The sequence below is a fragment of the Lithobates pipiens genome, unplaced genomic scaffold (genome assembly GCF_037356315.1).
Source record: "Lithobates pipiens isolate NorthernLeopardFrog02 unplaced genomic scaffold, aLitPip1_a1.2 Scaffold_10, whole genome shotgun sequence".
Lineage (NCBI taxonomy): Eukaryota > Metazoa > Chordata > Amphibia > Anura > Ranidae > Lithobates > Lithobates pipiens.
In genome coordinates this window covers 104,247,888-104,272,349 of record NW_027507686.1, presented here as the reverse complement: position 1 = coordinate 104,272,349, position 24,462 = coordinate 104,247,888, and the positions used below count along the sequence as shown (strand labels likewise).

Here is a 24,462-nt window from a genome sequence, read left to right as displayed (position 1 = left end):
ATTCTACATATTTTTGGTAAAAAAAATCACAATAAGCGATTGGTTTGCGCAAAATTTATAGCGTTTACAAAATAGGGGATCGTTTTATTGCATTTTTATTATTTTTTTTACTAGTAATGGCGGCCATCAGCGATTTTTATTGTGACTGCGACATTATGGCGGACACATCGGACATTTTTGACACATATTTGGGACCATTGTCATTTATACAGCAATCAATGCTATACAAATGCATTGATTCCTGTGTAAATGACACTGGCAGCGAAGGGGTTAACCGGGGGGGGCAGTGTAGGGGTTAAGTGTTCCCAAGGGAGTGTTACTAACTGTGGGGGGCTGGGCTTTGTGTTAGTGAACACCGATCTCTGCTCCAATCACATGGAGCAGAGATCAGCATCACTTGTTGCTAGGCAGAATGGGGAGATGCTGTTAACAATGGCATTTCCTCGTTCAGCCGCCCCGTGAGACGATTGCGGGTATCCCCGCGCGATTGAGTCCGCGGGACCCACGACTGGACTCACGGGGGTCCCGACCGGCACGTGAGCGAGCTGCCAAGCGGCGCGCAAGCGATGGCAGGGCGGCATTTTAAAATAGATGTACCTGTACACCAATATGCCTGCCCATGCCATTCTGCTGACGTACATCGGCGTGCGCTGGTCGGGAAGTGGTTAAGAAAATTTGAATTCCATAGCTTTCCCACATGTGACTTTAAACTTAAAAATGCAGGGGGGGCGTGGCCGGATGTAGACCTAGGTGGACGTGTTGTGCTGGAGCTCCTGCCATCCTGATACCAATCCTTTGCCATCCTTCGCCTGTCTAACCTTGGGGGCGGCCGGGCTATCTCCCCTCTGCTGCTAACATCCTGCTGAGCTGCGGGGAGGCATTATTGGCGCGGAGAACGGCGTCTTTGGCGGCCCCGTGGCTTGCGGCCTAGCTGACCTGTGGTGTCCGGCCGCCATCTTGCGGCCTGTGGAGCCTCCGGGCCCGCCGCGGTGGAGTATTGGAGTGCGGGAATCGGCCGCACTAGGGCGCGGAACGGAGGGGACCCGGGAAGGAGAAGCATCCTCGGGCTGTGCCGCCGCACACGGAGGCCGTGACGGCCGCAATCTGCCGCAAACGGCCGCGCAGCGGTGCCTATACTGTGGGGTGGACTGTCTGCTCTGTGGAGGCCCTGGATTATCTGTGCTGTGGCGGTGAGTCCTTGACTGGGGGGCATTATTGACTGCACAGGAGAGGGGGAGAGGGTAGCAGCCCTGGTGCCATTCCCTGATGCTTTCCCTGCTGGACTTCTGCACTGCATGAACTGAGTGTCTTAAAGGGCCATCCCCACCTTTCTAGTGCATAACAAGCCTGTCTGCATACTACCTTGTGTTGTTTCTGGATGTGAGAGGCTCTTGAGGGCTGTCAGAACTGTGTTTTTTGCCATCCTGATCATCCCTTGCTGCATCACTGCGGCTGCTTATATTCTTAAAGGGCCACACTACCCTCTCTCCTCACAAGTATACTTAAAGTCAGCTTGCCCGTCATCTTCTCCTCATGCCCTCCAAAGGCAAGTCTGCAGCTAAGAGAGCATCGTTACAGCCTGCGCTGCCTCCTAGTGATCTTCTAAATCAATTCAAAGCTCTAATGGCGGATATGGAGCAGGCGCCCCCACAGGAGGCTACTCCATCTGCACCCACGGTACCTCCAGCCAATGATACCACTGTTATTCTTGCAGCGATTGAGCAAAGCCGAACTTCTTTGTTGGTGCGTATAGATCACCTGGCGGAGGAATGCAACCTCATAAGAGCAGATTTTGATAAATTCCGGGGCAGGCTCTCGGAGACTGAATCGCGCATCTCTGCGACGGAAGACACTACTCACCGTCATGATGAGGCCATCCAAGCGCTGCAGCGCACGGTCCAGACTCTGGTGGCCAAGTCCGATGACGCTGAAAACCGCTTGCGCAGGAATAATGTCAGGGTCTTGGGCTTGCCGGAGGGAGCGGAGGGGGACCGCCCGGCTGAATTTGCCGAAGATTTCTTTAAATCGTTGCTTCACTTGACCGATGTCCCTCCAACGTATGTGGTCGAGAGAGCTCACAGGGTCCCGACCAGTCGGGGTCCCCCGGGGGCCCCCCCCAGACCGTTCTTGGTACGCTTCCTCAATTTCAGGGACCGTGATCGGATCCTACGTGAGGCTCGCAAACATCAGAATCTGCCTTTTGAGAACACGGTGGTGCACCTGTATCCTGACTTCTCTGCGGATCTTCAGAGACGACGCAAGACATTTACAGACATCAGAAGGAGGCTTCGTGAGCGTGAGCTGAAATATTCTATGCTTTATCCCAGTCGACTGCGGGTGCAACATGGAGGATCGGTGAAATTCTTTGAGTCTCCGGCGGAGGCAGAGCAGTGGTTGCAATCGCTGTGACTGGACACTCCTGATTACCAAGCGGCGGATTGATCTGCAGCCCCCTGTTCTTCTTCTTTTTTTGTTCCTTTTTCTCCTTTGTGGTTGCCATGTGTGATCGATGCCCCGCTTCGGGAGGCCTGACTCCTCTGCCGGGGTGTCTCCGGCTGGAATGCTCTTGATATCCACCAAGAACCCTGAGGTGCTTTGGCCGGGGTGGGGGGCGGGTGGTGGCAGTTGATGGCATCTTCTCCTGTACGTTCTCCTGCAGGTTCCCTGCCTCGGGTGGGGCGGCCTGCCATGGTTGCCTATGTCACCCTTTTTTTTTTTTTTTTTTTGGTTCTTACCCCCCACTGGGATGAACGAGCTGGTGGAAGGTACGTAGAGGCACAGGCTTTCCGGATGTCCGTACCGAAGGACTGACAGGCTGCGAATGGAGTGGGAGCTCCAGGCACGTGAACAATATGTCCATGTTACGTTAGACTCTTGACCCCTTTTTTTGGTTTTAAGGGTTTTTGCTTTTTGTCTAGTGGTCCTTTTTTGACCCATCAAGGCTATGCCTTCCGGGACTGTTTTAGGACTCAGTTTGGGGCTAAGCTGCGTGTACATGTTTTTTTGTGTTGTTACACAGCAGCAGGGTGTTTTTGGGGTTTACAGGGTAATGGGGGTAAGTGGTGCAGCCCTCCAAGGTAAATTGTTTATTTATATGCTTACTGTTATCTCTGAATTCAGTCTGCCGGTGTATGTATCACTGCTGTCGTTTGTGCTTTGTTTACCGTTGTTTAACGAGTCATATGGGGAATGATGGCGGGATCGGGGTGTAATGTAGTTTCATGGAATGTTAGAGGACTTAATGATAAATTCCGTAGAGCTTTAATGTTTCAATATCTCAAAACGTTAACTCCTCATGTGGTGTTTTTGCAGGAGACGCATCTGGATGGGAGCAGGGTGCTGGCCTTACGTAGGGCCTGGGTACAGAGAGCGTTACATGCTACTTACTCTACCTACTCCAGGGGGGTATCCATTTTAATCAGCAAGGCGGTACCGTGCACCATCCATCATGTGATCTCAGACCCGGGTGGTAGGTTTTTGGTGATTGTGGCGGATAGGAGTGCGTGCAAAATGGTATTGGTGAACGTTTATGTCCCACCCCCCTTTCAGATTCAGATCCTGTATGACCTTTTGGGTAAATTGGCGCCTTATATGCATCTCCCTCTCCTTATAGCCGGGGACTTTAATGCTATTCTATCCACTGCTTTGGACTCGTCCATTGCATCTAGGGTGGCGTCGGCCGATCTCTCTGCCTGGGCGGCGGTTGCTTCTCTGACAGAGCTTTGGCGTTGGAAAAACCCTCTCACCAGAGGTTACTCACATTTGTCAAAAACTCATAAGTCCTCTTCGAGAATAGATCTAGCATTTGCAAATGCATCTATGCTGCAATTAGTGGGGGGGGGCAAAATATTTAGCGGGTGGTATTTCAGACCATTCGCCCTTGTCAATTCACATTGGATCCACCGTAGGTCCTACGGGGAAGGGGTGGAAATTGAACCTGGGGTGGTTGGAGGTGGAAGAGGTGTCCTCAAGTAGCGCCCCACTTTGCACATTATTGGGAGGATAACGAGGGGTCTGCCGACGCCGCCATCGTTTGGGATGCCTTTAAGGCCTGCATGCGGGGGCACTATATTTCAGCCATCAAACAGGCCCGCAGGTCCCATAATCGGATAGATCAAGAACTGCAGGATAGGGAGAGGGTGTGTGCTATGGAGCACGCGAACGATCAGTCTGATGCCACTTATGGTGCACTGTTGGAGGCAAGGCGTGCGCTAGCACTCCATTACTCTGATCTAACACACACATCTAGGACAAAAATGGCTGAATCCATCTTTGAACAAGGGGACAAGAACGGTAAACTGTTGGCCATGCTGGTGGCTGAGCAGCGGGTGCAGACTAATATCCCCTGTATCAAGAACACTCGGGGTGGCCTGATGACAACCCCGACGGACATACTGGACACTTTTGTGGAATACTACAAGACTTTGTATGCACCCATACCGACCTATGACATAGCGGAGTTAGACGGGTTGTTAGCATCACTGCAGATCCCGAGACTGTCTGAGGCGGATAGGGACTTTTTGGAGGCTGACATAACGACGGAAGAAATTGAAAAAGCTATTAGGTCCTTCCCTCCCCGTAAATCCCCAGGGCCTGACGGCTTCTGCATCGAGTGGTACAGACAGCATTTAGAAGAATTGGTGCCCAGACTAAAAAACTTATATGATTACTGCTTGGAACACAGGTGTCTCCCGGCTTCTTTGCTGGAGGCACAGGTGATCTTGCTGCCGAAGCCAGGCAAGGACCCCCTATCTTGTTCGTCATATCGACCGATCGCGCTGCTGAACCAGGATTTAAAAATTCTAACGAAGGTGCTGGCTACTAGACTCTCTCAGGTTATCACGACTCTGGTGGATATAGATCAGACGGGTTTCATTCCGCAGAAATCTACTGACACTAATTTACGCAGATTGTTTACCCACCTACAGATAGAACACACAGAAAAAGGATCTAGAGTGGTAGTTTCCCTGGATATGGCCAAGGCCTTTGATTCAGTGGACTGGCAATACATGTTAACTGTTCTGCGGAGAATGGGCTTTGGGGAGATCTATGTGACCTGGATTTCCTTGCTTTACAGTTCTCCACAGGCGGGTATCAAGATAGCCAATTCAGTCTCCCCCCAATTTGACGTTCACAGGGGTACGCGTCAGGGGTGTCCTCTATCCCCTTTCTTATTTGCATTGGCAATAGAACCGCTGGCTATAGCCCTGAGGCTCTCACCTGGGGTAGGAGCACTGGAGGTGGGGGGTATTAGGGAGTGTATAGCGCTCTATGCAGATGACATGCTCCTCTTCTTGAAGGATGCAGGGCCATCTTTGGAGGCGGTGTTCGGGGTGCTTGACAAGTTTGCTGAGTTCTCCGGGCTCCGGGTCAACTGGGAGAAATCCAACGTGATGGCTATTGACGGGGAGGCGCGGGAGTCGGCGACCGCTAGGGTTCCCATTACCTGGGTGCAAGAATTTAAATACTTAGGAGTGAAGGTTTCACCAAGAGTGGGCGACTTTGTCTCTGAATCTCCTTCCTTTGCTGGCCAGGGTTAAGGGGCAGCTGGAAGCTTGGAAGCATCTGCCGCTGTCCCTCATTGGTAGGGTTAACTTGCTCAAAATGAAGATTCTGCCCATATTCCTTTACCTTTTACGTAATTCTCCTATTTGGATTCCTTGCTCATTTTTTCGGAGGGTTAATAGTCTTTTTGGATCCTTTTTGTGGGCCGCTACACACCCCCGCAAGTCTCAGGGTTTTGCAGGAGCCATGGGGTCAAGGTGGCTTAGCATTGCCGGATCTCTTTAAATATTATTTAGCTGGGCAAATGGTGGTCGCCGGACGGTGGCTAACACGGGAGGACGGGGATTCGGCAAATGTACTGGAGGCGGCCCTTGTGGGCTCATATGAGAGCCTGTCCTATCTGGTGTATAGAGGTTCGGGGGCTTCACCAGCTCTGACGGCCTCTATGCGGGCAACGATACGGGCCTGGGAAAAAGCGCAGTCCTTGATGAAACAGCCAGAAGGGAGTTGGTCTCCTGATACTCCTCTATGGTTCAATCCTAAATTGCCACATTTTGGGGGCATACCGGATCCGGTGATATGGGCCAGGGTAGGCATTAAGCAACTGCAGCATGTGGTGGGAGGGGGGAAGCTCTTGACGTTTGATCAGCTTAATGAAGTGAATCATGCTCTTCCAAATTGGTACTTTTTTCGATACCTACAGTTGCGGCACGCTTTTCTCTCTCAGTTCGGTCCTGGGGCTCTGCAGTTGGGAGCTTCGCCTCTTGAAAATGTGCTGCGGACAGAGGACCTGAAAAAGCCTCTCTCCGTTGTGTACAGAATGTTGTTCCCGGACAGGCCGAAGCCTATCCAAAAATGTAGGGATGTTTGGAGTGCTTTAGTACCTGACTTTGGAGGGGAGGATTGGGACGACATGTGGGGACACCCGTTTCAGACCCTAGTATCGGCTAGAGACAGACTTATCCAGTTTAAAATCCTGCATAGAGTATACTACACCCCAGCCAGACTATATATATATATATATTTATATTATATTATATTTTTTTGTGTGAATGTTGAATACTCCTCTCCTTCCATCAATTTAAAACGTGTCACTACGCTGTTAATGAGGGATCCTCCCATCTGTTGGCCTAGGACTCTTTGCCAACAAACTTTTGCATAAACTGATATTTCTTTTCTTACGTCAGGGGACACAGAGCCATAGTAATAACTATGTGGGTTATATCGGCGTATCAGGTGCTGGACACTGGCACGCCCCTTAAGGCGGGAACTTCCCCCATATAACTCCTCCCATTACTGGGAGTCCTCAGTTTTTTCGCCAGTGTCTAAGGTGTTAGGCACGTGTAAGGATGTGTTGTACGAAGCTCCACGGGCAATAATCCTTTGCGAGCCAGCCATTCTGACCGGATCCGTTATGATGCCTCCGTAATGGACTAAATGAATGGTACCCGGGCCTCGTCATCCGAAGACACAAGGTTTTGCTTGTGAATGCTTTTAAAGCTGGGCCCTAGGATCCAGTACTTTTTGATAGTAAAGCCAATAAAAGTTTACTGGCAGGGTCTTCTTGCAGGTCCATCATTGCGGGATTACCTGAGTGTACCCCTGTTCTTAAAGAAGGGGTTAATGGTATACAACAAACTAAAAACCCTTCCAAAAGAATGTCTTCCTCCCCTGAGAGGTAAAAAGAAAAATACGGCCAGTCAGATGAGCCGCCAAGGGCTCGAAGCCTACTGTGAAGGGCGAAGATTGGGCTTTTTTATCTCTGATAAACTTTGCTGCGGGGAAAAGTAAAGGAGATTTACTCGAATCTCTCTTTCCATGTATTGTGTTGTATAAAGGATATAATGCCTCAAAAGGTATTCGAGATTTAATGTATAAATTGGTATCCTCATCCTGATTAAATTAATACAAAGGGGCAGGTTGACATGGGCTACTCCATGTAAATTACCATGTAACACCTGTGATGATTATAGGACTGAGGTACTTGATACCCAGGAAATTAAACACAGATAAGTGAAAGAATTATACGTACAATTTTATTTAGAAAACATAAATAAAATAATTTAGTTAGCAACCAATCAAAGGTTGTTATACCATCATTACATAGACATTTTGAGTTTAAACAAAATTCTACCCCCCATCAAGTAGAGAATGGGGGAACTGATGCAAGTGCAGACCAAATTCTTTACTAGTTTAACAGGGTCGCTTCTTCAGGAGGTGTCTAAACGCATCTAAAATTGAATAAATACAGTCTCAGTTATTCGCTTCAACTGAATTGCTACAACATATTCACAATACTATCTTACCACATTGAATAAATGGAGTGAATTACATGAATAGCAGCGCAACTTACCACCAAGGTCCCCAAAGGAAGCCGACAAAAAAAGCACGGGTGGCACCTCAACAGTGATGTCACACCCCTGGGGCGGACACGGGAGGCAAAAAAAAACAGACGGCTGTAGATAACGAAAGTAAGTATAACTAACGTATTGTATTAGACACACACACACACACACACACACACACACACACACACACCTGGGACTCATAACGATGCACCTTTTAGGGATAGACAGTTATAGAGGGAAGGATCCTCAGAGAAGGGAAAAATTAGCCAATAGAGAGAAATGAGGGAAGAGGGGAATAAGAGCCACATTCAAGACTAAAGAAAAAGATGGAGGGTAGGGGGGGAGGCTGGTAGGAAGAGTAAAGGGAGGGGAAAAAAGGACAGGACAGGAAGGGAAGGAAGGAAGGGGAAAGGGACTGAAAGGGGAAAAGGAACATTGGGTAGGGGAGAAAAAGGAGGGGGGGAGAAGGGGAATGCATCTGTGTACCGCCATAAGTTAATACAAGGGTGGGTATATTTATACTTGTCCCCCTTGTTTATAACAAGTCTTTTTACATGTGCTTGGGCTCTCTCTCCCCTTCCCTTCCCCCTCTTCCCTTTACCCCTTGTCCCCGCCTTTCCCCCCCTTGTCCCCTCCTCCCCCACACCCACTGTTCCTTTTCCCTTTTCATTCCCCTTTTCCCTTTCCTTTCCCTCCTGTCCTCCCCCCCCCCCCCCCCCATCCCTTTCCTCTTACTACCAGCCTCCCCCCGCCCCTCCTCCCTCTTTTTCTTTACTCTTGAATGTGGCTGTTACTCCTCTTTTTCCCTCATTTCTCTCTATTGGCTAATTTTTCCCTTCTCTGAGTATCCTTCCCTCTATAACTGTCTATCCCTAAGGTGCATCGTTATGAGTCCCAGCCATGTATATACCATATGTTTTACTTTATTATGTAATACAATACGTTATACTTATTTTCGTTATCTATAGCCCGTCTGTTTTTTCGCCTCCCGTGTCTGCCCTGGGGGTGTAACACCCCTGTTGATGTGCCACCTGTGCCTTTTTTGTGGGCTTCCTTTGGGGACCTTGGTGGTAAGTTGCGCTGCTATTCATGTAATTCACTCCATTTATTCAATGTGGTAAGATGGCATTGTGAATATGTTGTAGCAATTCAGTTGTGAAGTGTATAACTAAGTCTGTGTATTTATTCAATTTTAGATGCTTTTAGACACCTCCTGAAGAAGAGACCCTGCTGCAAAACTAGTAGAGGATATCGTCTGCACTTGCATCAGTTCCCCCATTCTCTACTTGATAGGGGGATAGAATTTTGTTTAAACTCAAAATGTCTATGTAATGATGGTATAACAACCTTTGGTTACTAACTAAATTCTTTTATTTATGTTTTCTAAATAAAATTGTATGTATAATTTTTTTTTTTTTTTTTTTACTTATCTGTGTTTAATTACTGGGTATCAAGATAGTCCTATAATCATCACAGGTGTTACATGGTAATTTACATGGAGTAGCCCATGTCAACCTGCCCCTTTGCATGCATTGTGTTGTCATGTCTGTCTCACCACTGACTTCTGTCCCTGTGTATTTCATACAAGCAGGTTTTTTTTCTTCTACCATTTGGAAGATTATTGCTATGATGTCTCTCCATAGTAGGACTAAATGTAGCAGATCTCCATCTAGTTCTCTGGGCCCTTTTGTTGAGGTGCAGGAGGCTGGGGATCAGGTAGATCTTCCCAAATATTGGAAGATACTTATTTTTCCTCTTCGGAGGATCCTAACAGGGAGAGAGTAGCCGTACAAGTCAGGCGTTTGTTTACTCCCTTACTTAACCCTTTTGTTGCCTGCAGCAGGCTCTTGAGGTATCTACCTCTAATAGGGTTCATTTGAATCTCCCCCACCTGGGCATGTTTTTTCCTATGCATGCATAGCTATGTATTCTGAGTGGGAACATTTCTATGAAAGAAATGGGTGGTTCCAGCTATTAATGCTGCAATCACTTCAGTGAGCAGAGTCTCACATTTCCAGTGGATAATACACTGATGTTAAAGGATCCAGCAAGTTAAGGTTGAATTTTCCTTTTAAAGACAAGATGTCTTTTGCAGTTCTGGCTGCAATTGGAGTAGCTCAGTCCATTAACCCTTTAACGTCTGCTCCACTATTTTGGTGGAGCACATTTTGAGTCATGCCAGTGCATTGGAATATGGACTCCAAGGGGTTAAGGAACAGGTGTGAGATACCTGAAAGTTCTGCCTGATCAGCAGGCCTGGCAAGGGGCTGGTGTATTTGACGCACAGATGCTATGAAGGACTCGATCGTTTAAGCCCTATGGCTTATACTTGGACTAGTGCATTTTTTGCAGAGGTTCGTGGCAGAATTTATTTATTTTTTTAATCAAAAAGTTTATTGAGCATAAAAGTCAATACAGAGTGTTACACATTCAACAACCGGTGCAACCAGCACCAACAGTTATTAGAAAAAGTATACATGTTTCGTCTGACATACATAGCAAAACGTACTATCTGTATAGTGCAGGCCTGATGTACAAGAAGGTGCTCTCGGGAGTCCCACGACCTCGGTATCAACAACAGTGGGGAATTTACCCCTCGCCTCCACCTAGGTGGAGCATTAACTAACCCGTACAACTGTGGGAATTCTCTATCCACCTATCCCAAATCTTATGAAATTTGTCCGGTCAACCACGGTTAGGGTAAATTACCTTTTTATACGGTAGTGCAAGGTTCACAGCCCTCTTTCACTGTTAAGTCGTGGGGGACACAGGCCTGAGCCATAATTGGGCTATCTGCATCCTGGCAGAAAAGTTTCCTGCAAGAAAATTGTAAGGTATTTCTCTTCAGGGACAGGGAGAAGACCAAGGATGCACTGACGTGGGAACAGTGTGAGGGGAGAGCCCATGTGGTTGTGCAAGAACTTGATGACCTGCGCCCAGTATTGTTGAATAGGTGGGCAGGACCAAATGAGGTGTTAGAAGGAACTATTAGTGTCCCCACATCTGGAACATGTGGGATCAGTGCCCGGCCTGTATTTGGATAGTCGACTGGGTGTAATATATGATCTATGGAGGATTTAAAGGTGGGCGAGTCTGTCGGAGAGCTTGGGTGATACCTTTTTAGGCACTGCTATGCTAGTATTTCTCCCCACTGTTCATCCTCTATTTCCCCAAGGTCTGCCTCCTACTTTGTTTTCAACTGATGGGTATGAGCTGTAGCTCTAGGGGTAAGGAGGTGCATTTAGAGAAGGGAAATCCATTTTCTGGGGTCGTCGCCGAGTACCAAGTCTGCTAGGGCCACTGGTTCTAAAGCTGGGGGTGAGTTCCTGAACTGAGTCTGGACAGCATGCCAGACCTGCAAGTAACGGAATAACGTGTGGTTGGGGAGGCCATATTCCTCTTTAAGGGTCTGAAATGTCTTGATAGTGTGGTTAGTGTAGAGTTGAGATAGGTATATGATCCCCCTGGATATCCACACCTTGTGATCCGGGACGCTCGGCAATTCCGGGAGGCAAGGGTTCTCCCATAGAGGTGTATGGGCGGGGGGGGGGGGCCCAGTCACCCACTGCACCACCTGCCGGACCCTACTATGATGAGTGAGCATATGCTGCTTGTCACCCAGGCGTGAGAGACCCCGATGTTTACAGAAGATGATCTGGTAGGGATGGACCACAACATCCGTGGCCACCTTGCACACAAAAGTGGAGTACCTCAGTTTGTCATGTTAATGTAGTAGAGGTGGGACTGTTGGGAAGCCAGATAATATGATGCCAGGTCAGGTAGAGCTGTGCCGCCCCAAGTGAGTAGGGCACTTGAGTGCCTGCCATGCTAATTTATGCCTAGAAGAGCCCCAAACGAATGTGTTGAGGATAGATTCCATGTTCCGACACATGTGGGCTGGAATATAGAGCAGGGCATGCCAGAAAAGGTAAAGCAGTTTGGGGAGAAGAATCATTTTTACTAGGCCAAGTCGGCCCATGACCCCCAAAGGGAGCCTGGACCAGACCTGGGTTTTCCGTTTCAAAAGGGCAAAGAGTGGTTACAAATTCGAAAAAAACGAAAATAATCCGTGAGGGAGCGGGAGCACTGTATGCCCAAGTACTTAATCTGGTCGGTGCGCACCCAGGTAACGCCGCATGCATTTTCGTGGGAACGGTGATGTCGATAGGGAGAATTTGGGATTTAGACCAATTTATCTGGAGAGCCAAAAAGGTGCCGAAATATTGAATCAATTTTAGAGCTGCCGTCAGAGGGGCCTGCATCCTCCAGGTAAAGCAGCATCATATCCGCGTACAGGCTAATTACTTCCGACAACTGGCCCATGCAGAGGCCCTGAATAGAGGCCCTGAATAGAGGCCCTGAATATCTGGGTGCGCCCTGATAGTGATGGCCAGAGGCTCCACAGCCAACGCATACAGCATAGGCGAGATGGGGCAGCCCTGGCAAGTACCACGAAACAAGGGGAAGGGGTTAGATGTCTGGCCGTTCACCTGGAGGCGGGCAGTGGGAGCCTGATAGAGGCGTTGGCTCCACCTCACAAACCTAGGGCCAAAGCCGAACCTACGTAGACACTACCATAAGTAATCCCACTCCACCAAATCAAATGCCTTGGCGGCGTCTAAACTGACCACTACCCTGGTGCTGGTGTTGTCATGGGGGCCCTGTAGATTCATAAACAATCTCCTAAGGTTGAAACCCGTGTTTTTATTGGGCATGAAGCCGGTTTGGTCTGCATGAATGAGGTTGAGTATTACTTTGTTGAGTCTGAGGGCAAGAATCTTGGCTAATATTTTGACATCCAATTGCAGTAGGGAGATAGGGCGGTATGACTCAGGACGTAAGGGGTCTTTGCCTGGCTTTGGGATAAGGACAATTAGGGCCTCGCTCATAGTACACGGGAGTGTGCTGGTATCAAATATATGGGAGTACAGTGTATGAAGTTTGGAAAAAAGAATTTCCTGGAATTAGGGGGATGCCGTCAGAGCCTGGGGCTTTAGATGGTGACAGGCATGCTATGGCTTCTGCTATACATTTCTCCATTATGGGGGCTTCAAGAAGTTCTATCTGAGGGTCCGTGAGAGTGGGGAAGTCCACTGTCTGTAACAGGGCACGTAGTTCACTCAGGACGCCGCTGGACCTTGAGGTGTATAAATCGGCGTAGAAGCGCCCAAATTCTTGGGCTACCTCCACCAGGTCTGTCAGAGTGGTCCCATTGTCCGATATAAGCAGACCACCACCAGGGGGCTATGGTCCAGATGAGCCATGTAAGCCAGTAGCTTCCCCACCCTCTCTCCGTGTTCATACGTTTTCTGCTTACTGAAAAAAATGCCCTCCTGGCCCTTTCAAAATGCAAGTGGTCTGTAAGCCTGGATTGTAGGTGTAACTTAGCGGAGTTCGTGGCTGTGGGATGTGCGAGGAATGCCCGTTCCAATGACTCCAGCGTCTCCTCAGCCTGTTGTATAGCAAATTTCGAGGAAGCCTTATGCCTGTTAATGCGGGTTATCAGTATCGTACAGGAGTGTAGTTTAAAAGCCTCCCACACCATGCCAATCGAGGCTGAGCCTGCATTAAGTAGGAAGTAGTGACCCCACTCTCGCTGGACGACCTCAGCAAGGACTGTTGACCAGAATGGGTTCAGTCTCCACAGTCGGGACACTGGAGCAGAGGGTAGGCGAAGCCTGGCCCAATATGGTGAGTGATCCGATAAAATCCTTGCACTGAACCTTACTTCCTGCAAGTGTGGGACCAGAGTGGGAGAGAGCATAATCATGTCTATACGTGACATGGCATTTTGGGACGACGTAAAGCAAGAATATGCTTTTGTGGTGAGGTGTTTATGTCTCCATGTATCAGTCATGGCAAACTATGAGAGAAACCTACCAAATCTAGTCAGTGAGGACCGGGGCAGAGATGCGGAGGATTGGGTAAGTCTATCAAGACAGGGGTCTATCACTGCATTAACGTCTCCTATCCATATGGCCGGCACCGTGAGACGCTGCATCATAAAGTCAATTCCTTCCTTAAGGGCCTCAAATTGGAAGGGCGGAGGGATGTAAAAGGCCAGGAGGAGGAGCTCCAAGCCCCCCACCATTGCATGCAGGAAAAGGAACCCCCCCCCCCCCCCCCCCCACCGGTCCGACCATAGGGTGTATAGTTGGAATTGGACCGTATTGGCCACAAGGATGGCGACTCCCCTGGAGTTATTCGTATATGGGGCTTGATAAAGCCAGCCCACCCACGGTTTTTTAAGGGGCATTTGCAGCTCTCCTGTTATGTGGGTCTCTACCAGTACAGATATATCTGCATGCATTTCGATTAAGTGGTTTTAGTGTTGCGCAAATGGGGGAATACAAGAAAGGAGGGGAGAGGGAGGGGGGGAAAGGGGGGAGAAAGAGAGGGAAGGGGAAGAAAGGGCAGGGAGGGGGGAAGGGGAACAGATGAGTATGTAGGTAAAGGATAAAAGGGTAAAGGTCAAAAAGTGCTAGTGTAAAATTATATGTGTCTGGGTGTGCACAAATCCTTGTTCGGTACGTGCTAAACTAGAATAAATGTTAGAGAGTGGCAATCAAATATAGATTCTGATAGAGTGCCATACAAATAAAAACTCACAGTAATGGATGAATGCCTGAAACAATAGACCTACAAATCGTGGGTGCTGTGCAAAACTGCAATAAAATATGCTGACAATAAATGAATATGTAACTTAAGGTGATAGTCCAAAATATGACTAAAAGTGTACAGTGAGAATAATCACATAAGCACAATCCCATGTGACATGCCAAGTGGAAAAAACAGATATCAATCAATCCAATATAACAAAATGCATGTTCCATGCAGTGTTTATAAAGTGCCAAGTGAAAAAATACAGATAACAATAAATCCAATATAACAAAATGCATGTTCCATGCGGTGTTTATAAAGTGCAAATAGTGATAGCAGCAAAAAAACGTTACAACACAGGTGAAATGATAAACACATAAAAATAAGGTGCTGGTAATCAGTCTGGGATATTCAGTCCTGTGGACGTGCTGTGTTCTAAGGGGAAGCACTAGCTTTGAACTTCAGTGATCCATGCAGGCATACATGTGCAGTGACTTAATCCTCCTATTTATCCAATACGTGGATGGATGTGCCCTTACCTCACGGCTGTGAGGTTACAGCCTTAATAGTATAGGTGGGTAACTGGCTCCTGTTCCTGGGATAGGTATGCCTCACGGATGTGAGGTTATAGCCTTAATAGTATAGGTGGGTAACTGGCGCCTGTTCCTGGGATAGGTATGCCTCACAAGATAAAGAGATAATGTCCCATAGTGTAGTAGTTTCAACCAATTGAATTTTATTTAAGTATAGTGACAGGGTACTCACATTCTGAGTGAATAAAAACTGCAGTAATAGAGCAACAAGCAGAGTAACGAACGGTGCGTTCCAATGTCCTTCCTAGTGTCTCTCTCACTTCCTTCCTTGCGCATTCGTCACCGTCACGTGACTTCTTCAGGGAAATGAATAGAGAGAAAGGAGTTGTGTTTTTATGCTGATCGTTCGTACTTACGGTGGCCATTTTCTTGTAGACCGGAACAGGAAGTTCCATGGCGGCCATTTTTGGTAAGGTATGTCGCCGGAAATATACCAGCATTCATTGAATTGGAGGTATATCAAGCTAAATTACACCAAGCTCAGGTTAGAGGGAGAGTGACACCAGGGGACTACTCAGCACCTTGAAATATATCGCTGGGCTCATAAAGTGCAGTGAAATACAATATTATATAAAAATACCCTTTTAAATATGTGGAAATGAAAAATATAAAAAATAGTATGCCGCACCAAGGTATATATAAAAACTATAAAATATAATGAGAGAGGAAAAAGTATATTTGTATCGATATGCGTGCGTAAAAATTAGAAATATATTAAAATATAGAAGCTATATTAGATAAAAACTAATTTTGTGTATCTAAAATAGAGCATAGGAATAATATAACGCGCCAAGGTGAATTGAGAGAGGAGAGTATAAATAAATTTACGTCAATGTGCACTTATATAAATATAAAATCTGTCGGTTATGTTAGGGGGAGAGAGTGTAAATGTGTTTGTACATCGGTGTACACATAATTAAAGAGGAAGTAAACCCTTACAAACCACTTTGACCTACAGGTAAGCCTAGATTAAGGCTTACCTGTAGGTTCAAGAAATATCTCCTAAACCTATATGGTTTAGGAGATATTTGCCCGAAAACGGGCACCGCTGTCTACGGCGCATGCGCCGTAGACAGCGGCGCGCAGGCGCACTAAACGCGGCAGATCCAAGAATGGAGCTGCCGCATTTGTCGACTCCCGTGCGCATGCGCGGGAGTGACGTCATCGCGGCTTTGCCGAATGACAGCGGCGGAGCTGCGAGACGCCACTCCCGTGCGCATGCGCAGGGGTGACGTCATCGCGGCTTCGCCGCTGTCATTCGGCGGAGCTGCGAGACGCCACAAGCAAGAGGGATGCGGCGGACTACAGGGGACAGCGGCGACTTCGCTGGCTCCTGTGTCAGGTAAGTGACACATAATGGGCTACTATGCGATGCATAGTAGTCCATTATGCTTTACCTTTGCAGGAAAAAAAAGAGGAAGTAAACTCATCAGGGTTTACTTCCTCTTTAAAGGAGGAGAGGTTTATCCGAATTAATTATTACTTATAAAAATATTAATAAATATAAAAATGTAAAAAATATATAATGACTTTAAAGATTAGATAAAGCCCTCAGAGGCAAAAATGATAAAAATTTAGAGGGAGGAGTCTAATGAAAAAACATGTTTGTATTATAAATCGCTGATGAAACAGTTCAGGTCAAACTCTATATTTAACCCTTGAGGGGCAAAAGTGTCTAAGGTAAAAATCCACTTCGATTCCAATTGGCTTAATGTTCTGACTTTGTGTCCTCCGCGCCAATGTTTGGTGTAAGGTTCTTAACCACTTAATCGATATTGCTCAGGGAGTAGGTGAAGCTCCCTTCAGTGTTTGCAGCATCCCTCTATTCCCCTTGTCAAGGTGGTTGGCGCAGAGGTACTTTATACACTAATTATCTGCATGCATTTGTTTAAGGTGGGAGAGTACAGCCACGCGCTTGGGCCTGGCCCTCACCCCTCTCACATTCCAAGTGACTAATTTAAGGGTCGCCATCCCAGGTAATGCACAATATATGGGCCAGTCGGACCAACAGGGGGTAACCCGATCCCGCACCCACAAACAACATAATGTACAAGTATACAGACATACAATAGATCATTAGCCCCACCCCAAGGCAATACCGCATGCAGGAGTTCTGCCGCGATCTCCATCCGGAGGCGGACCCAGGAGTATTAAGACTAGCACAAAACAGACTGAGTAATACAATCTAGCATCTGTCAGACAAAGCAAAAATACAGACATGGGGGCTGAAGCTGGCTAGGGAAACACATCTTGCAGAGGCAGTGAGAGGCACACTCGTCGCATGTAAAAGCTCGGGAAACACACAAATATAATCGTGGTAGCTAGCCGAGTGTGCGCTCTGCTGACAACGGGGGCGAACAAAAGTTAACTGCTGCATGGCAGAGCTAGTGAGTCCAGCATCCGAGGGCAGCAGGGATCAGAATCAGTCTGAGAGTTTGGCTGCAAAGTCTTTCCACTGGAAAAGGGGACCAAGTAAGGTTAGCTGAGGAGTTGGACATAGCTGTTCCAGTGACTTTCGGTGTAGGGAGGGTATGTGAGGCCATCAGCTAGCCACTCCACAGGGTTTCAAGAACAGGCACCGAGTCCAAAAAAAGAGGGGGAGGAAAATAACGGCTAAGGCCTACTCCGTTAATGGTAGAGGAGTCCTCAATATGAGATAGCAGGCCTCGGCTCAGGTCTCAGAAGTGGAGGTGTTCTCGGCTATGCACGGGCGTCTTCATTGCGCTGCTCCAGCCAGGATAACGCTGCGGAGGGATCTTCAAAAAAAGTGGGTCTTGCCGTCTCGGATAACCTGAAGTCTTGCTGGGAATAACATTGCGTAGGCAAGATGACGAGCGCGAAGTTGACTTCATTAAACTGTGCCCTCTTCTTCTGGACTTCGGCAGAGAAGTCTGGGAAAACTGCAATGCGCTGGTCGCCAAATGGTATGTTGCCTTTCTCGTGAGTGAGGCGAAGGACCGCGTCACGATCCCGATAATTCAGTAGCTTTGCAATAAAAGTGCATGGCGGGGCACCAGGAGGCGGGTGTCTTGAGGCCAGGCGATGTGCGCGCTCCACCACGAACGTGGAGGAGAAGGCCTCCCTTCCAAAGTTTGCAATAAGCAGGCGCTCAAGGAATGCGGGAGGGTTCACAGCCCTCCGACTTCTCCAGCAGTCCCACGAATCTGAGGTTGCAGCGGCACAGCCTATTTTCCATGCCGTCCTGTTTAGTCAGGACGACGTTCAGTTGATGCTGCAACCTTTTCCGTAGAAACCTGAAGGGGAGGGATGTCCTCCTCCACTTGCCCGATCCTGTGCTCCGTTTCGCCGACTCTCTCCCGCAGCTTGTGGAGGTCTTGGCGGATGAGGGAGAGGTCGACCTTGACCTCCTCAATTCTGGAGGTAAGGGTAGTTTGGCAAAGGGTTACAGCCTCAAGGATGCAAGCCGTATCTCCAGAGGGTGGGACCTCTTCACTTGAGCCAGACGCGGCGCCATCTTCCTCCATGGGGTCTGGGCCATCAGCTCGCAATTTACCGAGTTTCGCAATTGCGCCTTGGGCTCATTTTGGCGGTGACATGAGCACGAGATATTTACCCGAAGGTGTCAGTGTTTTGTGCTGATAAAGGAGGAATCAGTCCGTAAGGATTAGAAACAGGATTGTGTACAGCCGGAGCTCTCTCTCAGTGCGTCCTACGCCATGCAGCTGCAGGCCACGCCCCCGTGGCAGAAATATTAATCGACCAAAGCACCAGGTGAAAACCCTTAGCCAGTCTGTGTCCCTTTCTGGGGTATGACTATTTAGAATGGATAAGTACATCCAAAAAGGGGTAAGCTCTCTTTACCAGTAAAGGGAGGTTCAGACAGTTCTCCTTTGTGAATGAATGAAATACTTGTATAGCGCACAATGCGAATTGAATCGCCTCTGTGCAGCCTCTCCTATGCCTTAATTCACAGGGGCAGCACCGGGATCTTGGGGGTGCTAAGGACTTCTCATGCAGGAGCACCCCCACTCGTTCGGGTGAGGGGAAAGGTCCTGCGATTCTCAGTCTGGCAGGAACAATGTTAAGAGCAGAGGGATTTCTGCGATTTTCTTTAGGTTAGATCTAGATTTTCAAGAGCCCAGATTGCCCAGTCTGCTTTCGATCTGAGGGTTTGGGTTCTGTTTGGGTGCTGCCTGTGGGGTCCTTGGGGCTGCTGATGCAGCAGTCTTTATGCAAGAGTGTCCATCTCCTCAAAGAATGCACCTAAGGTTCCAAAAAAAAGGGAAAAGTCTTTCTGGCCTCTGGATCAGCTGTTATCCCAGTCGGTGATATCAGAGATTCCCTTAGTGGAACAGGGTTTTTTTGGCGCAGACCTTTTAAGGTCTCAGACGGAGGGGTAAGACCCATTCTAGATCTCGGAGATCTGAATCGGCACTTGAACATCCGATCCTTTTCATAATTTGATCGGCTGTGTCCATCCTGCAAGAAGGGGAGTTGCATATCTCCATGTACCAAAGTTTCCTGCTTACCAGGAATTTCTGCAGTTTGAAATATAAAATTATTTTTTCAATCGTGGCACTGACATCCGGCTTAGCCACAGCACTACAAGTTTTCTGAAAGATTCTGGCACCTCCTTTAGCCAGATTAAGGGCTCAAGGCATAACGGTCCTAGCCTATTAAAAGGATCTACTTTTAATCATTCAGTCTCAGATCTAAAGCCAGAGTCTGAGCTCAGCTGTAGATATCTGAAATCTCTAGTTTTGATTCTCAGCCTTGGAAGATTCTCCTTAAAACCATCAAGGAGATTACTTGGGGACTGGTTATAGATACCATACAGAAGAAGATATTCTTACCCCAGACGTGAATCGGTTCCATTGTAGGACTAATTCAACTTATCAAGACAAAGGAAAATTCCTTCATTCGGCTGCAGGAGATTTTTAGGGGAAATGGTGGCCTCCTTCAGGGTCGTCCCTTACGTGCAGTTTTATTCAAAGACTGCTTCAAGACACCATCCTGTCGGTCTGGAATAAAGAGGATTCAGGCCTTGTTTACAGTATGCTTGACTCCCAACATAGGTCAGAGCCTAAATTGGTGGTTATCCAGCAGGTGGGAAAATCTTTATCCTGCAAGGTGTTAACAGCAGATGCCAGCCTTCTAGGCTGGGGAGCAGACCTGGAAGAAGATTCTGTCCAGGGGAGATGGTCCAGGTTAGAGTTGTATTCAACCTTTTTGGAAGTTTCAGGCAGTACTTCTGGCCATAGAATCTTAGCGGTCAGATTACAGGACTGTCCTGACAGGATTCAGTCTGACAGAGCCACGTCGGTGGCTTACATCGATCACCAGGGGAGGCACGAGAAGTCGTGCAGCCAAAAAAAGGTGAATAATGTTCTAGCTTTGGCAGAACACAACACTCCTTGCCTATCGGCAATTTTAATATTTCAGGCGTACTACTTGAGACGCCAACAATTATTTCCGGGAGAATGATCTCTTCATCCCGACATCTTCCTAACAATATGTCAGATAGGGTACTCCGGACCTGGACCTATTCGCGTCCAAATTCATTAATAAGGTCGACAACTTTATGTCAAACAAGGGGTCCGCTAGCTGGTGGAACAGATGCATTAGTCTTCCCAGGGGATCAGTTTTCACTGATCTATGCATTTCCTCCAGCTCTGCTACTTCCGCGCCTTCTCCGCAGGATTAAGCATGAACAAAAGGTGATTCTGGTGGTCCCAGCTGGGTCCCAGAAGATCTTGATTTATCGAGATAATAACGATGGCAGTAGGAGTCCTTTGGATGCTGTGATTATAGCCAGACCTTCTTGCACAAGGTCGGGTATTTCATCCTACTTTACGGACAAGGAGTTTGACAGGTTTGACTGTTGAATCTCACTCTATAAAAGATTGTGAGTGATCTCCTTCGGTAGTGTCTGCTTTGACTAATGCCAGGAATGCTGGCTTCCAGGATCTCTTATTATAGAATCTGGAAGGCATAGGTTTCTTGGTACGGATCCAGGGCTTGGCACCCCAGGAAGTATGTCGATAGGGAGAATTCCTGCATATGGGATCTGAAAGGAAGCTAGTCTTGACTTTTATCAAGAGCCAGATCCAGGCTGTGTCAATGTCTTTTCCTATGGCCTCTTGCTTCCCACTCTTGGTGCGTAGCTTATTCAGGGGTTAACACTGTTTATTCTCCCCATCAGGGCACCTCTAAATCCTTAGGCTTTAAGATTGGTGTTATCGCCTTTGTTAAATCAGCCGTTTGAACCTTAGGAGAAATTCTCTTGGTTCTTTGACAAGAGAGAATCTTTTTTGCTTGCCATTTCTTCTGCTAGAGAAACGGCTCTGTCTTGTAAGAGACATATTTCATCATGCATAAGGATGAGGTGGTTTGATGTCCTCCTCCTGAATTCTTACCAAAAGTGATAACAGGTTTTCATTTAAACCAAGATATTCTTCCTGCTTTCTCCCCAGAAGCCTTAATCTGGGGTAGAGAAAGCACTGCAGTCTCTTGATGTAGTAAGAGCGATCAGAATCTACGTAAAGGCGACCGCTCAGGTTTGCAAAACATAGGTTTTGTTGTTCTGCCAGAGGGTCCAAGATATGGACAGGCAGCGTCAAGATTCACTATTTTCCAAATGGGTTTGTCAAGTGATTGATCAACTTCAGCTTAAAGAAGAAAATTCTTCCTTCTCATATTAAGAGCACACTCATTCAGGGCGATTAGTGCCTCTTGGGTGGTGCATCATCAGGCCTCTCTGGCTCAGATCTGTAAGACTGAAACTTGGTCTTTGGTGCAGACGTTTATACGATTTTATCAAATTGATATTAAAGGTCATGAGGATATTGCATTTGGGCACAGCATACACTGCAGTATGAGTCCTCTGGCCTCCTGTTTCCTTGATTCTGTCTGTTTCCTTAATTGCTATGGTGTTTTGGATCCCAGACAAATGTCTGGCCAAATTATCTGCACTATCTGGTCTAATTTAAATGTCCATGCATGTTTGGAAGGCGTACGCTGACACACACTGTTCAATGAAGAACTTCCTTTATTGCTCTGGGCGTATAGCCCCCTTTTATAGTAAGAGATGACTCATTTTTTGCAAAAACATCATCAGTCTAGTTGTGTTGTCATCTGCCGATTGGATGGTCCTTAACTGAGGTTCTTATCTAGGCAGTTATATCCAGGTTTTCTGCTGATGTCTTGTGTACTCCTGGACTCACTCAATGGGAGGGGGGTCTCTAGGTGAGGCATTTTGAGTAGGGAGATTCAGCATATATCTTGACATAATATAGAATAGTCATTTAATCAGAGTATTAATCAATCCATAACAATGGGTCATCCCACGTAGTTATTACTATGGCTGTGTGTCCCCTGATGTAAGAAAAGAAAATAGGATTTTTAAAACGGCTTACCTGTAAAATGATTTTCTTTGATGTACATCAGGGGACACAGAGGTCCCTCCCTTTTACACTTGTATTGCTTGGCTACAAAACTGAGGACTCCCAGTAATGGGGGGAGTTGTGGGAGAAGTTCACTCCTTAAGGGGCGTGCCAGTATCCAGCACCTAGATAAAGTAAGTGGTGTTGCGCTCCTAAAAACAAATTCCACTATCAGATACTTTAAAATATAAAATACGTAAGGTGTCCAGAGGTCTGGATCAGATACTGTCTAAAGTAAGAAACTTATGCAGAATAAATAAAAACATTTAAAAAAGTGTATAAAAAACATGCATATAAATTGTATATCATAGACAATAATTCAATAAATAAAATAAAGTAAATAAACAGTGTATAAAGAATAGTGCCATAAAATAACTGTGCAAAAACGTGCAAGCAAGTAGATAACTAGCAGAACTGTGCAACATATGCAATGTGCAAAAAATATATATATATCCCAAAGTGGGACGTGGAGATTTAAAGTAGTCCACGGTTATAAGTGGTGCAAATGTGGCAGTGTTTCCAAGGACACCGAGTGTAGATCTAAAGCTCTCCAGGTGATACTGTGACTTTTCTGTGGAAATACACTCTTCAGTGTCAATTGACACTCGTGGCTGTGCTAGATTACCTTACTGCTGTAAGGTAAACAGCATGTAGTAAAAGGAGGAAGGGGTTAACTCGCTTTCTTGCTGTGGTGTTGCTGCGCGTCCCTTATTGGGTATGCAGTAAAAGCCTGGGGGGGTCCTTGAGTGGTCCTTCCGTTCACTCTCACGCTGTATTGGTCTCATATGTTCAGTATGGTAGGGTATAGAAAAGGAAATGCAGAGCCTACCATGGTGTAGTATTTTTCAATGTAATAGCGGTTTATTAAATAAAATCAGTTGGTTACTCACATTTCATATAAAAAGTAAGTGCAATGTATCCCAGAGGCATAGAGAAACCGGAAGAGACGGTCAGGTAAGAGCTCAGCGCTCGTTTTTACATTGCACTTAATTTTTATATGAAATGTGAGTAACCAACTGATTTTATTTAATAAACCGCTATTACATTGAAAAATACTACACCATGGTAGGCTCTGCATTTCCTTTTCTATACCTTACCATACTGAACATATGAGACCAATACAGCGTGAGAGTGAACGGAAGGACCACTCAAGGACCCCCCAGGCTTTTACTGCATACCCAATAAGGGACGCGCAGCAACACCACAGCAAGAAAGAGTTAACCCCTTCCTCCTTTTTCTACATGCTGTTTACCTTACAGGAGTAAGGTAATAATCTAGCACAGCCACGAGTGTCAATTGACACCGAAGAGTGTATTTCCACAGAAAAGTCACAGTATCACCTGGAGAGCTTTAGATCTACACTCGGTGTCCTTGGAAACACTGCCACATTTGCACCACTTATAACCGTGGACTACTTTAAATCTCCACGTCCCACTTTGGGATATATATATATTTTTGCACATTGCATGTGTTGCACAGTTCTGCTAGTTATCTACTTGCTTGCACGTGTTTGCGTTTTTGCACAGTTATTTTATGGCACTAACTATTCTTTATACACTGTGTTTATTTACTTATAACTGTCTATGATATATAATTTATATACATGTTTTTTATACACTTTTTTTATATGTTTTATATATTCTGCATAAGTTTCTTACTTTAGACAGTATCTGATCCAGACCTCTGGACACCTTACGTATTTTATATTTTAAAGTATCTGATAGCAGAATTTGTTTTTAGGAGCGCAACACCACTTACTTTATCTATTCCTTTTACACATTTGGGCATCAGTTTGGCCCTGATGGTGTATGCAGCACCCATAGAAACGCATTTAGTTTTTTTCCCCTTCCCTCTTAGCGCAGGAGCACCTACCCTTACAGTGTCCAGAACCTGATACGCCGATATAATCTACATAGTAATTACTATGGCTCTGTGTCCCCTGATGTACATCAAAGAAAAGTATTTTACAGGTAAGCTGTTTTAAAAATCCTATTTTTATGGTTTAGTACTCTG

At 46.7% G+C, this 24,462-nt stretch overlaps 1 protein-coding gene across 2 annotated transcripts in view; it reads left to right on the top strand.

Annotated features, from left to right (window-relative positions):
• LOC143933943 (spectrin beta chain, non-erythrocytic 1-like) overlaps positions 1–24,462 on the top strand; it is a gene marked incomplete in the record, with an annotated part of 1,131,488 nt that overhangs the window by 934,520 nt on the left and 172,506 nt on the right.